The sequence below is a fragment of the Protopterus annectens genome, chromosome 9.part0 (assembly GCF_019279795.1).
Source record: "Protopterus annectens isolate FY-2018-M chromosome 9.part0, PAN1.0, whole genome shotgun sequence".
NCBI classification, from domain to species: Eukaryota; Metazoa; Chordata; order Ceratodontiformes; family Protopteridae; genus Protopterus; species Protopterus annectens.
In genome coordinates this window covers 950,356,591-950,366,590 of record NC_056743.1, presented here as the reverse complement: position 1 = coordinate 950,366,590, position 10,000 = coordinate 950,356,591, and positions in this window count along the sequence as shown.

Sequence of the window (10,000 nt, the reverse complement as noted above, 5' to 3'; positions counted from 1 at the left end):
TTTGGAGATTGTGGTTTTTACCTGTTCAGCTGTGATTACAGGAACTTTGCATTCTTCCAGTATAGAGATGGGCCCTTTAGGGTGTGAGAGAAGGGTAATGTTAGCACTGAACCTATCTGCCAGGATGTTGGCAATATCAGTTAGTTCTGTATATTTAGTGCCATTGTGCTGTAACTCAGAGCAGATCTGAGTGTTGCTATTGAGATTTTTGACTTAGATATAGAATGCTTTGTGGTTGTCGTTAGAATGAGTGGTGATTTTGTTTTTGTAACTAGATTTTATGAGGGATCTCAGCTTGTTACTGAGGCTGACCAGGGAGTTCCTCCAATCGGGATTTTACTCTTTTCTGCAACAGTTTCTTTCTTCTGTTGTAGAGTTTGTTTATGGCAGGGGACCACCAGATTGGCTTCCTTTTTTTGGAGGATAGCATCTTGGTTCTGTTAGGGATTGCATGGTCCATGCACTTGTGTAAGTGCTTATAAAGTGCATTTGTGTAGGATTCAGCAGTCGTACCTCTATTATTCATCTGCATAAGTGTTGTGAAGTTTGCCACTTCTGTCTTAAGAGGTGTGAAGATGGCATTGAAGAATTTTTTTACGGTGGTTTCCCTAATGGGGGTTGGGGGCAGGATGTGGATGTCTAGGGTAATTAGCTTGTGGTCGGATATGACCAACGAGGAATTTTCCTCTGGTATGGAACACTGGTTGCCCATGTTGGTAATAACCAGGTCTGGGATATTGCTGCCTCTAGTGGGGGTGTGGATAAGTTGATCGAAGGCATTTGAATTTATAAATTCCAGAAAACATTTGGCAAAAGGGTTGGTACATGAGTAGTTTTCCTAGTTAATGGTGGGGTAGTTGAAATCGCCCATTATTAGGGTGTTAGGTTGTACCCTAATATTTTCCAGCATATCCAGATATGAAGAGTGGGAATCCTGGGGCATTGTGGGGGATCTGTAGCAAGCTACAATTTGGATTATGGTCTTGCCCAGAGTTAGTTGCACTTGGATAATCTCATATGCATTATGTTGAACAACTAGCCTGGAGGTGTGGATATCCTTAATGAATATGGACTCACCTCCGCCTTTAGTGTTTCGGTCCAGGTTAGGTGGCTGAAAGGTGTGGTATGAATTATAGCCTGATAATGCATTGGTGCTCTCTGGAGCCTTGAACCAGGTCTCTGTCACTGCACAGATGTTGATTTTCTCCATTTTAAGGAGTGCCACGAGTGAGTGCATTTTGAGTTTTAGACTTCTAGCATCGAGTAGTATTACCCTCAGATTTTGCTTGCTTGTACCTATTATGGTGGTGAGTTTGTCATTTAAACCTTGCCTAAAAAAGGCACTATAGGGGTGGCAAGAGCATTAGCCAGTATCCAAAATCCCAAGGGCGACAGGTGCAGGCCATCTCTGGCAATGCATCATGGTCTGTAGATCATGTCATCCCAGGCAGACAGATAGTGGATCCCCTTAGGATGGCACCAGTAGCTTAGCTAATTGTTGAAGTCAATCATTTTGCCCTTGTACTGTGGTATCATTCTGGGTGATGGCAGGATGCTACTCAGGGCTAGTGTCACACCTGACTGGGCTACAAGATCGGACAGCTCCTTCATGTCTCTTTTCATGTAGTCCAGCGAGGTACGTCTCAAGTCATTCACACCAACATGGCCAATGACAGAGTCATATTTGTACTTGTTGTGGAGTGACCTGAGTGCATGTGTTATGTGGCAGATCCTGGAACCTGACAGGCAGCTGACAGTAAACTTTTCCTTGTTTAGCCTGGTGAGTGGAACATCAGTGTGCCTGACTATAGAGTTACCTATAACTAGAGTGTTGGGTACGTTGTTATGCCTTATGGGCTGTGGTTGAGTGGCACACTGAGTTTGTAGGCTATGTGTCATTTGGGTTGTGCTGGGGGGTGGAGGTTGCTTGCATTTCTGCTTTGGAGGTTCCTGTTGCTTGCACAGCTTTTTATTGAGAGCCTCCATGAATGTAGGTGTGTGTTTTGTGTTTCTGTGTATGTGTTTTGGTGGTGTAGGTTTTGATGGACTATGTGATGAGTGTGGCGTGGTGCAAGTGTTTACTATATATATATATATATATATATATATATATATATATATATATATATATATATATATGTGTGTGTGTGTGTGTGTGTGTGTGTGTGTGTGTGTGTGTCTGTGTGTGTATATATATATATATATATATGTATATATATATACATAGATAGATCTATATATGAATATATATAAAACAATATACAGATGTATATAAATACATATATAAATATGTATGTGTATGTACTTGTATATCCATATCCTTGTTATGTGTAAACATGAGTGTTATATTTACCTTCCCAGACATATCCCTCCATATTATCTGATATCTGTTTATATAGATATAACAACATACTGATTCAACAATATTTCCACTAACAAGTACTACACAACTGTAGAAGTCAAAGCAGTTGTTCACTACTATTCAGTATGTGTACTGACAAGTATTTTGGAAAAAAACAGCAAACATTTTCATAGCTGTGATGGATTAGTGTTTAACTGCTCTCACTATAGTGTACAGGGTCCTGGATTCAAAGGCAGTGTATTTTGTTGCTAGACAGAACAAGGACTGTTGGATACAGAGTGGTTAAGGCAGTTTTGAGCAGCTTTAAGTGGGTTTGCATGGGTTTGCGCAATGGTAATTGGTGCTAATGTACTGTTAAATGTATAGGCGCTTAAACCCTGTAGGCTTTGTTTACCAGTGCGAAAATCTGCTTAGCATTTATATTGCAGCAATGCTGAAACCTGCTAAGCATGGCTCAGCCCTGGTAACCAGTGATCACATTCCCATCTGATAAAATAGCAGGGTAATGACATCTTTAATAAGTGTATTTAGTTCCATGTACATAACATGCGTCTATGTGCTGTCATTACAGTAGCAAGGGGTATGAGTCTACTGTCTGGGACATCTGAGTATATATGGCTTGTACAACACTCTTTTCCATTTGAATGTGTTTCACACATGGGTAGTATCCTAGGTTATATGCAGTCACACTGGTAGTGTATCATTACGTTACTACTATTAACAGTGCTTTACCAAGTAAGAGTAGATTGCAGATTGTAGTACTGGAACCAAACACCTCTGCATGCAAAGATGGTCTCTCAACCATAACTATCGTGTTCTTGGTGTGTGAGCTGTGTGTCATTATGTATTTGCTACTGGATATTGATGTCACATATGGATATTAACTGTAGACTACTGTGTGTATAGGACATGTCATTGAGAGCTGCTGTCATGTAGTAATGGCATACCTATCAGTGTCAGACATCTATGTGTCAAAACATTCATCCTAATGCATAACCAGTTGGCTAGCTAATGTCTGTCTGTCCTCTGTACAGATGTGCAGATGCCAGGTATCCATCTTTGCTGCTTACAGGCAATCTATGCTTGACTGAGACTGACATGTCTGCCCAGCTAGGAAACCCCACCCTGTACACATCGCATGCCATGGATACCTCAACTACACTACCACAGTCAACAGAACATGCTAGGGTACAGGTCTACAAGACAAACACTGACCATTTTATATAATACATGTTGCATACATGTCAATTGGAGCACCTCACTGGCCCTCTGCAAGACGCAACCAAATGATTGGATGTTGCTTTTAACTCTCACCCTGAGGATCACTCACGTGGCATAAGTTGATAGATGGCCTGCTGACAAATGCCAGGTGGCATGATACCACTGTACCAACATTCCCTACTCTTCTCATCTCTCCATGGACAATATCCTGGTACACACCTAGGAACACCCGCACCTATGGACCTTAGTACTGACAAATGTGTCAGTGTGCATTAATGAGAATAACAGTGTCTGTGCATTTGTAAACCTGTAGTTGATAATACCCTGAGGACCTTCACACTCACTACACCCCCATTGTCATAGTCAGATATGGCTGCTGCTGTAATGAACATTACATGTACCTTGTTACACTCCACCCTATGGGCTACCCAGAGCTTGCAGTACAAGCACAACATTGTTGTTCAAATGGGTAGATAGGCATGGGTTACCCTGTGAGTCCTGGCAAGTGTGTGTATGTGTGCAAGTGTATATATTTGTAGGATACAGCATTCTGAGGCCACATTCTCCTAATAAAATACACCTTGCCATACAGTATAAAGGTTAGTGATGTTGCTGACTATAGGAGAGCCATGACAAAGCATCACCTTACTATCCCTGTGCCATGTGCAATAGATGCATATCCTTGTAGTAGCACTCTTGAGATAGACAAGGGGTTGTATTGCAGTCCTGGTCAATGTGTAAGTGTGGGTATGTCAGAGTGTTATCATGGGTTTCAGTGAGTAAAATATCAAATGTGGAGTGTGGGTGTTGAGTATACTGTCTTTACACCATAGTACCCCCAGTAGATGTCCCAAGGTCCACTGTATGGGGATCGCTGTCACCATCAACCACACAGGTAACCGATTACCTATCCAGCCCAATGATGCATGTGCTGTGTGCAACTTATCTGTAACAGAATGGACTCACTGACAAGGTAGTTAGCACTGATAAACCCAGGTCTCTCAGATGTGTGTATGACTGTTATGTGTTTGTCAATGTGTATATGGTAGTGTGTTACACTATGTATTGTTCATAAACAACCAGTACATCCTCCATTATCATACTGTACAAGGCCTGGTGATGTGCTTCACTTAACTAACCTGGGACACACCTCATCCTAGAAATTGTGTGGTGTGTGCAATTAAGGCCACACACATTAGTAGCAATAAGCATCAAGGTAAGGATTCTACTCTCAGTGTTGTCAAGTAGATGTGTGTGTGTGTATATGTGAAGTGATCTACTTCAGTTTGCAGGAAATACATGTCCCAGGAGGTCATCTCTCTGTGAACTGACTGGCAAATGCTAACATTTCACAGGTATCATCTTGTGGAAATTCATTCCATCAAAACTAGTAGTAGAAGTGTAAATGCTCTCTTCCACGCTGTATAGCTGTACAGCTATACTGGGGTTGGTATATATAGCTGGTTGTGGATCTTGTGGACACAGCCACCATCATTGCAGCTATTGTTATGTGTATCCCCCCCCCGCTTAGTCTGTAATACTGTACAATTTATGTTAACAGGTTAAGTAGTTGTCAATCACACTGTGGTTCTACACCTCCCCACACCCTCAAAAGGGTAGGGCTGTGCCACCCACACCAGCACACCTATGTTTACCAAGTCGTGGATTGTACTACATTGTGGAAGGGTACATATACCCTACCAGTACCATCGTCAATGACATTAAACTAGCAGACTGATTATTTCCCAATGTGATGTTGGGCCTGTTTTGTCTTGGTTGAATTACATAGGCTAAAATGGTTTCCCTGCAAAAGTACATGCATCCATGTGTACAGTATTCTCTGTGCATTGCATCAACACCAAAGCCTCTGTGTGTCTGTGTTATACACAAACATGTGGTGTGTACCACCCAGTACACTTACCATTGTCCACTGTAGAAGGGCTGCTGACATCAGCCACCATGCACCAACCTGTATACACCCCTCAGACCTATCAGGCATGTGGCACATGCAGTAACAGTTATACAAACCTGTGACTTGTGTTCAGCTGTACCCAGGATATGGCACAGTCAAGGTGGCACCACAGTGCTATACCGCTTGTAGGAAACAACAGCAGACCAACATCCTGCTGACACATGAACACCTACAACACAAATGGAATACATTATGGAGACCGCAATCACTCAGTGTTAATAACAGCTATAATGCATCGTGGCTGGACAGCTACACATCCTGAAATGTAAGCATAAAATTTTAGTGCTGAAAACATGTTACACAGCATTACATTGGTACACCTTAGTACAGTCACCCTGTGTATCAGAACCATATTAGGCTGTCCCTGCATCAATGTTATTGATGACAGGGATGTGGCACAGGTATCATCATATGCACATGGTGTGTTGTGGGTTTGCCAGAGACCTAGGCTGAGCCATTTGGTTGACTGTGTGTGTGTTAGGAGGTTTCTATATTAATTGGGCTGTGCGGATGTGGTGTGTGTAGGTATGGGGTTGCCCTAGCTGTTTTGGTGATGTGTGTGTGTTTGCATGCTTACAGTTCTGCCATGTGGCTGATCTATACAGGGGTTTGTTGGACAGCTGCAGACCGTACCTGGCAGGGTGTGCAGTTCATCATCTCCAGCCACGGACATGAGAACTGTGCTGACCAGGGGTTCCATGGGCACTACCAGGTACAAGCCAAGATATGGTACTCTCCCCTGATGATGAGATATGTTCGCTAGATCTGGGTCAGTCTTCAGACTGGCCAGGGCCATGTGCACATGGCCTACTATGTTGTGGTGTGGACAGCACCCCCCTGCAGTGCTGGTGCTGGTTCTGCCACTACGGGAGTGTCTTTGACTTGTTGCACATCCATATCGACCTCCACCTGTTGATGTTGCTGACCTACATCCACATGGTTGTTGCACTACTCCCACCATATGCACAAGCACAGACATTGCACAGTCAAGGATTCCCACATCTCACCCAACTGTCTATCCAGACCCTTTGTAAAATAAGGGTGGACACCTGCAAGATCATGGATATTGTCAATAAAAGCAGAATGAGCAGCCCTCTGGAGCCTCAGACTCTGTCTGGTATACCATTCCATACATTCATGTGCCTCCATGATAGCCTGAAACATGCATCTGGTGACACCAGCTGTGGCACTTCTGCCAGGTGCATGATGACCAGCAGCCCTCCTATAAGCACTCTGTAGATCTGCCTGTCTGGTACCTCACTGAACATCCATCTATGTCTGCTGTGTCCAGACACACTTGCCATAGTCACCACACTGTCTTGTCCCATGCCACCACTCGCCAACTGTCCCTCATCTATGGCCACTGGTGATGGGGTATGTATAGGAAATGTGACTATGTGCGGGGATGGGGTAGATAACAGTGGAATGTCAACTGATGGCACAGCTTCAGCCTCTGACAACCCTGCCTGTGCCTCACCATACATATCATCATTGTCAGAGTCTGTATGGACACTAACATCAGTTTGCCTGCAGGAGGGACCCTGATCCACCTTGCCGCCTGTGAGGGGAAAACAAGAAACACACTTTAAGACCTGTACATCATTGCTTAACTTTATACACACACACACACACACACACACACACACACACACACACACACACACACACACACACACACACTTACAGGTGAGGTTGCACAAAGATATTGCACACATACCTCTTACTACCCATCTGTCAACATGCATGACATATGGCACTCAACAGCATGCACTGCAGCTATAGTCAGTCCCTGTTGCCAACATTATACATCTCTGTGATGCATGAGTTGTGTTAGTAGGTGATGCCCCTTTCCCTGGAACACACTGCACCCATATACACAGTATTGCTGTGCACCTGTTCAGCACCCTGGCATGTACTGTGCACCACACCTCACAGGTGTACACACCATTGCTGAATGTGTATATGCATGTCAGTTATGTTTGCTCTGCTTCTCACAGCCCCTATGTGTTTGTCCGACACATACCTGGGATGATATGAGGACAGATGTCAATAGTGAATGTCTGATGTCTGATTTGCAGATCTCATCATCAGTGGTGCATGTATGAGCAATAAAATACAATTACACTGACAACCTTCAAAGCTTACTGCGGCTATGAGGAGTGTACACACCCTTACTGACATGGCACCCTCTTCCCTGATATGCCATGGGGCCATAATGCTGCGTATGTTAACATTACACAAACATGATATGTGACATATGACCTGTGCAATCAAATGCAGTATCAAACAAATGCGTTAGTTGTGCAGATGCTAATTGAGATGCATATAATATGTGGGTGCATAAGTTTGCACACCCTTAACATGATGGTTTGTTGCATCAACTAAGTGTACTACAGCAGTCACTATTGCTGGAAGGGGTATACTAGCATGGCCCATCTTCACTTGTCAGTATTTGGTCACTCTGCCCTACAAATGTCCCCCAACTCTGCCCGATTGCAAGGTCAACTCATGTGCACAGCCCTTTGAGGTCACACGGTGCCTTCACTATTGCTGTGGAGTCAGGGTTATGTCTGCCAAAATTCATGACCTTGACTGTGTGCAGATACAGACATTCATAGTGAGCTTTGGATGTCTGCTTCAGTTCACTGTTGTGTTTTAGGATGACACCCCTGCCCATCCTCAGCCTTTTTGCAGATGCTTGACAACTATGGGCCACATGAGTGTCATTTTGCAGTGTCCCAAATTCAGAACACCATGTATACCGGCCTTGTCCTTGCTAATGAACGGCAAATAAATAGGTGCACACTGGCACCAGCAAGATACAGATGGAGATGGTGGGCCTGAGGTGGAGTAAGTTGTTACTTGTGCAGCACATGTATCTTAATTGATACTGTCTGTAGGTTTTGGACTTGGTCTTGGTACACCATTACACATTGCAACACATGCCTTTGGGGGACTTTTGATATTATGCATATGCTACCCATAGAGAGCCATAGCTGATGTTTCCTGTGAAACAACTAACTCATCTGATTACCCTAACCCATAGGCCATACTTATGCAGAGTCCAGGTGATTGTCAACACAGGTACTGCACAGCCAGTACTTGCTAGACATTCCTGCAACTCCCCCAGTGTTGCGGCATGTTTCTAGGCGGCCTCCATGACCAGTTTGCGACCTGTGTAATTATCTGTCTTGGATGGCCATCTGTTTATTTTCTGCATTAATGTTGCCCCATAGTTCCTCATCACATACATGACTGTCTGCACTGTGTGTCAATGTATATACAATGGTGAGGTAAGGCTACATCTTCCACTCCTGCGTGCTATCTGTTGGATATGGCATCCATTCCATGGCTTGTAAGATGTGTGCAAGCCACAGCTGCCTCTGTTGCAGGTGAGTGGGCAAATGTGATGGACATACGTCTTGGACAACAGACCATTTCTTGGTGTGATATTGAGGACCTGTACTTGATGGAAAGTGCATACTCATTAAGAGTTAATGCTGTCAGTACCTCATACCTCAAAAGCTGCTTCCACAATATGTTATTTGGAGTGTGTGCACACATATGCTTCTAGTGTTTGTTAAGGTATGTATTCCCCATATTTGCTGTCCTAAAATAGAATTCTATATTACACATTTATTGCTGATGTTAGGATCAGATTACAAGTTGTAAGGGTTGTGGAATGTGGTATTGTGATATGCCGTTGTGTAGATTTGTAACAGTTGCCATTGTAATAGTGGTATATACACTGTTGTAGCACTGTATAAGGGTGATGTTTCAGACATGTTCCTACTGTAGGCCATTTGTCCCACCATTATGTTCATCTATGTGCACACATCTTGCAATGACAGGTTGTTAGTTATATTGCAGGACTCTTACATACCCTTCAGATATGCCACTATGGTGACCACTGTGATGCAGTGCAGTTAACAGCAACAATAAGTGAACATGTACAGCATGCATTATGGGTAGGTATGTTAAATGTGCGCATGGCACATACCATGGCCATAACATGGCCGGTGTATTGGCAAACCTGAACAAACAACACCATACTCACCAGCGACAGGCTGCTGCCCTAGAGGTTTACCCAGAGGAACCTACATAGTTGTGTGAGAGATGATATGTCAGTAGCCACACATGTGGCATTGGTACAGGATGGGAGCAGTATTTCAGTACATCAGTAGTACAAACCACAATACTACAGATTATGCACATCTGTTCATTACTACACTGTAGCAGCAGACATTATATATTTTATCTCACATATGTATGATGAAACTTTACAGATGCAGATGGATAAGCAACAGTGGTCTACTGATGTGCTCTGTTGCCTTACCTGCACACTCCTCGTCTATTGTGTGGGTAGCACCCACCTCCACAATGCTATCAGCTGGGTCTTGGTTTTGCTAGTGGGCAGGTGCCCCAAGGCTGGCAAGGAGCTCCTC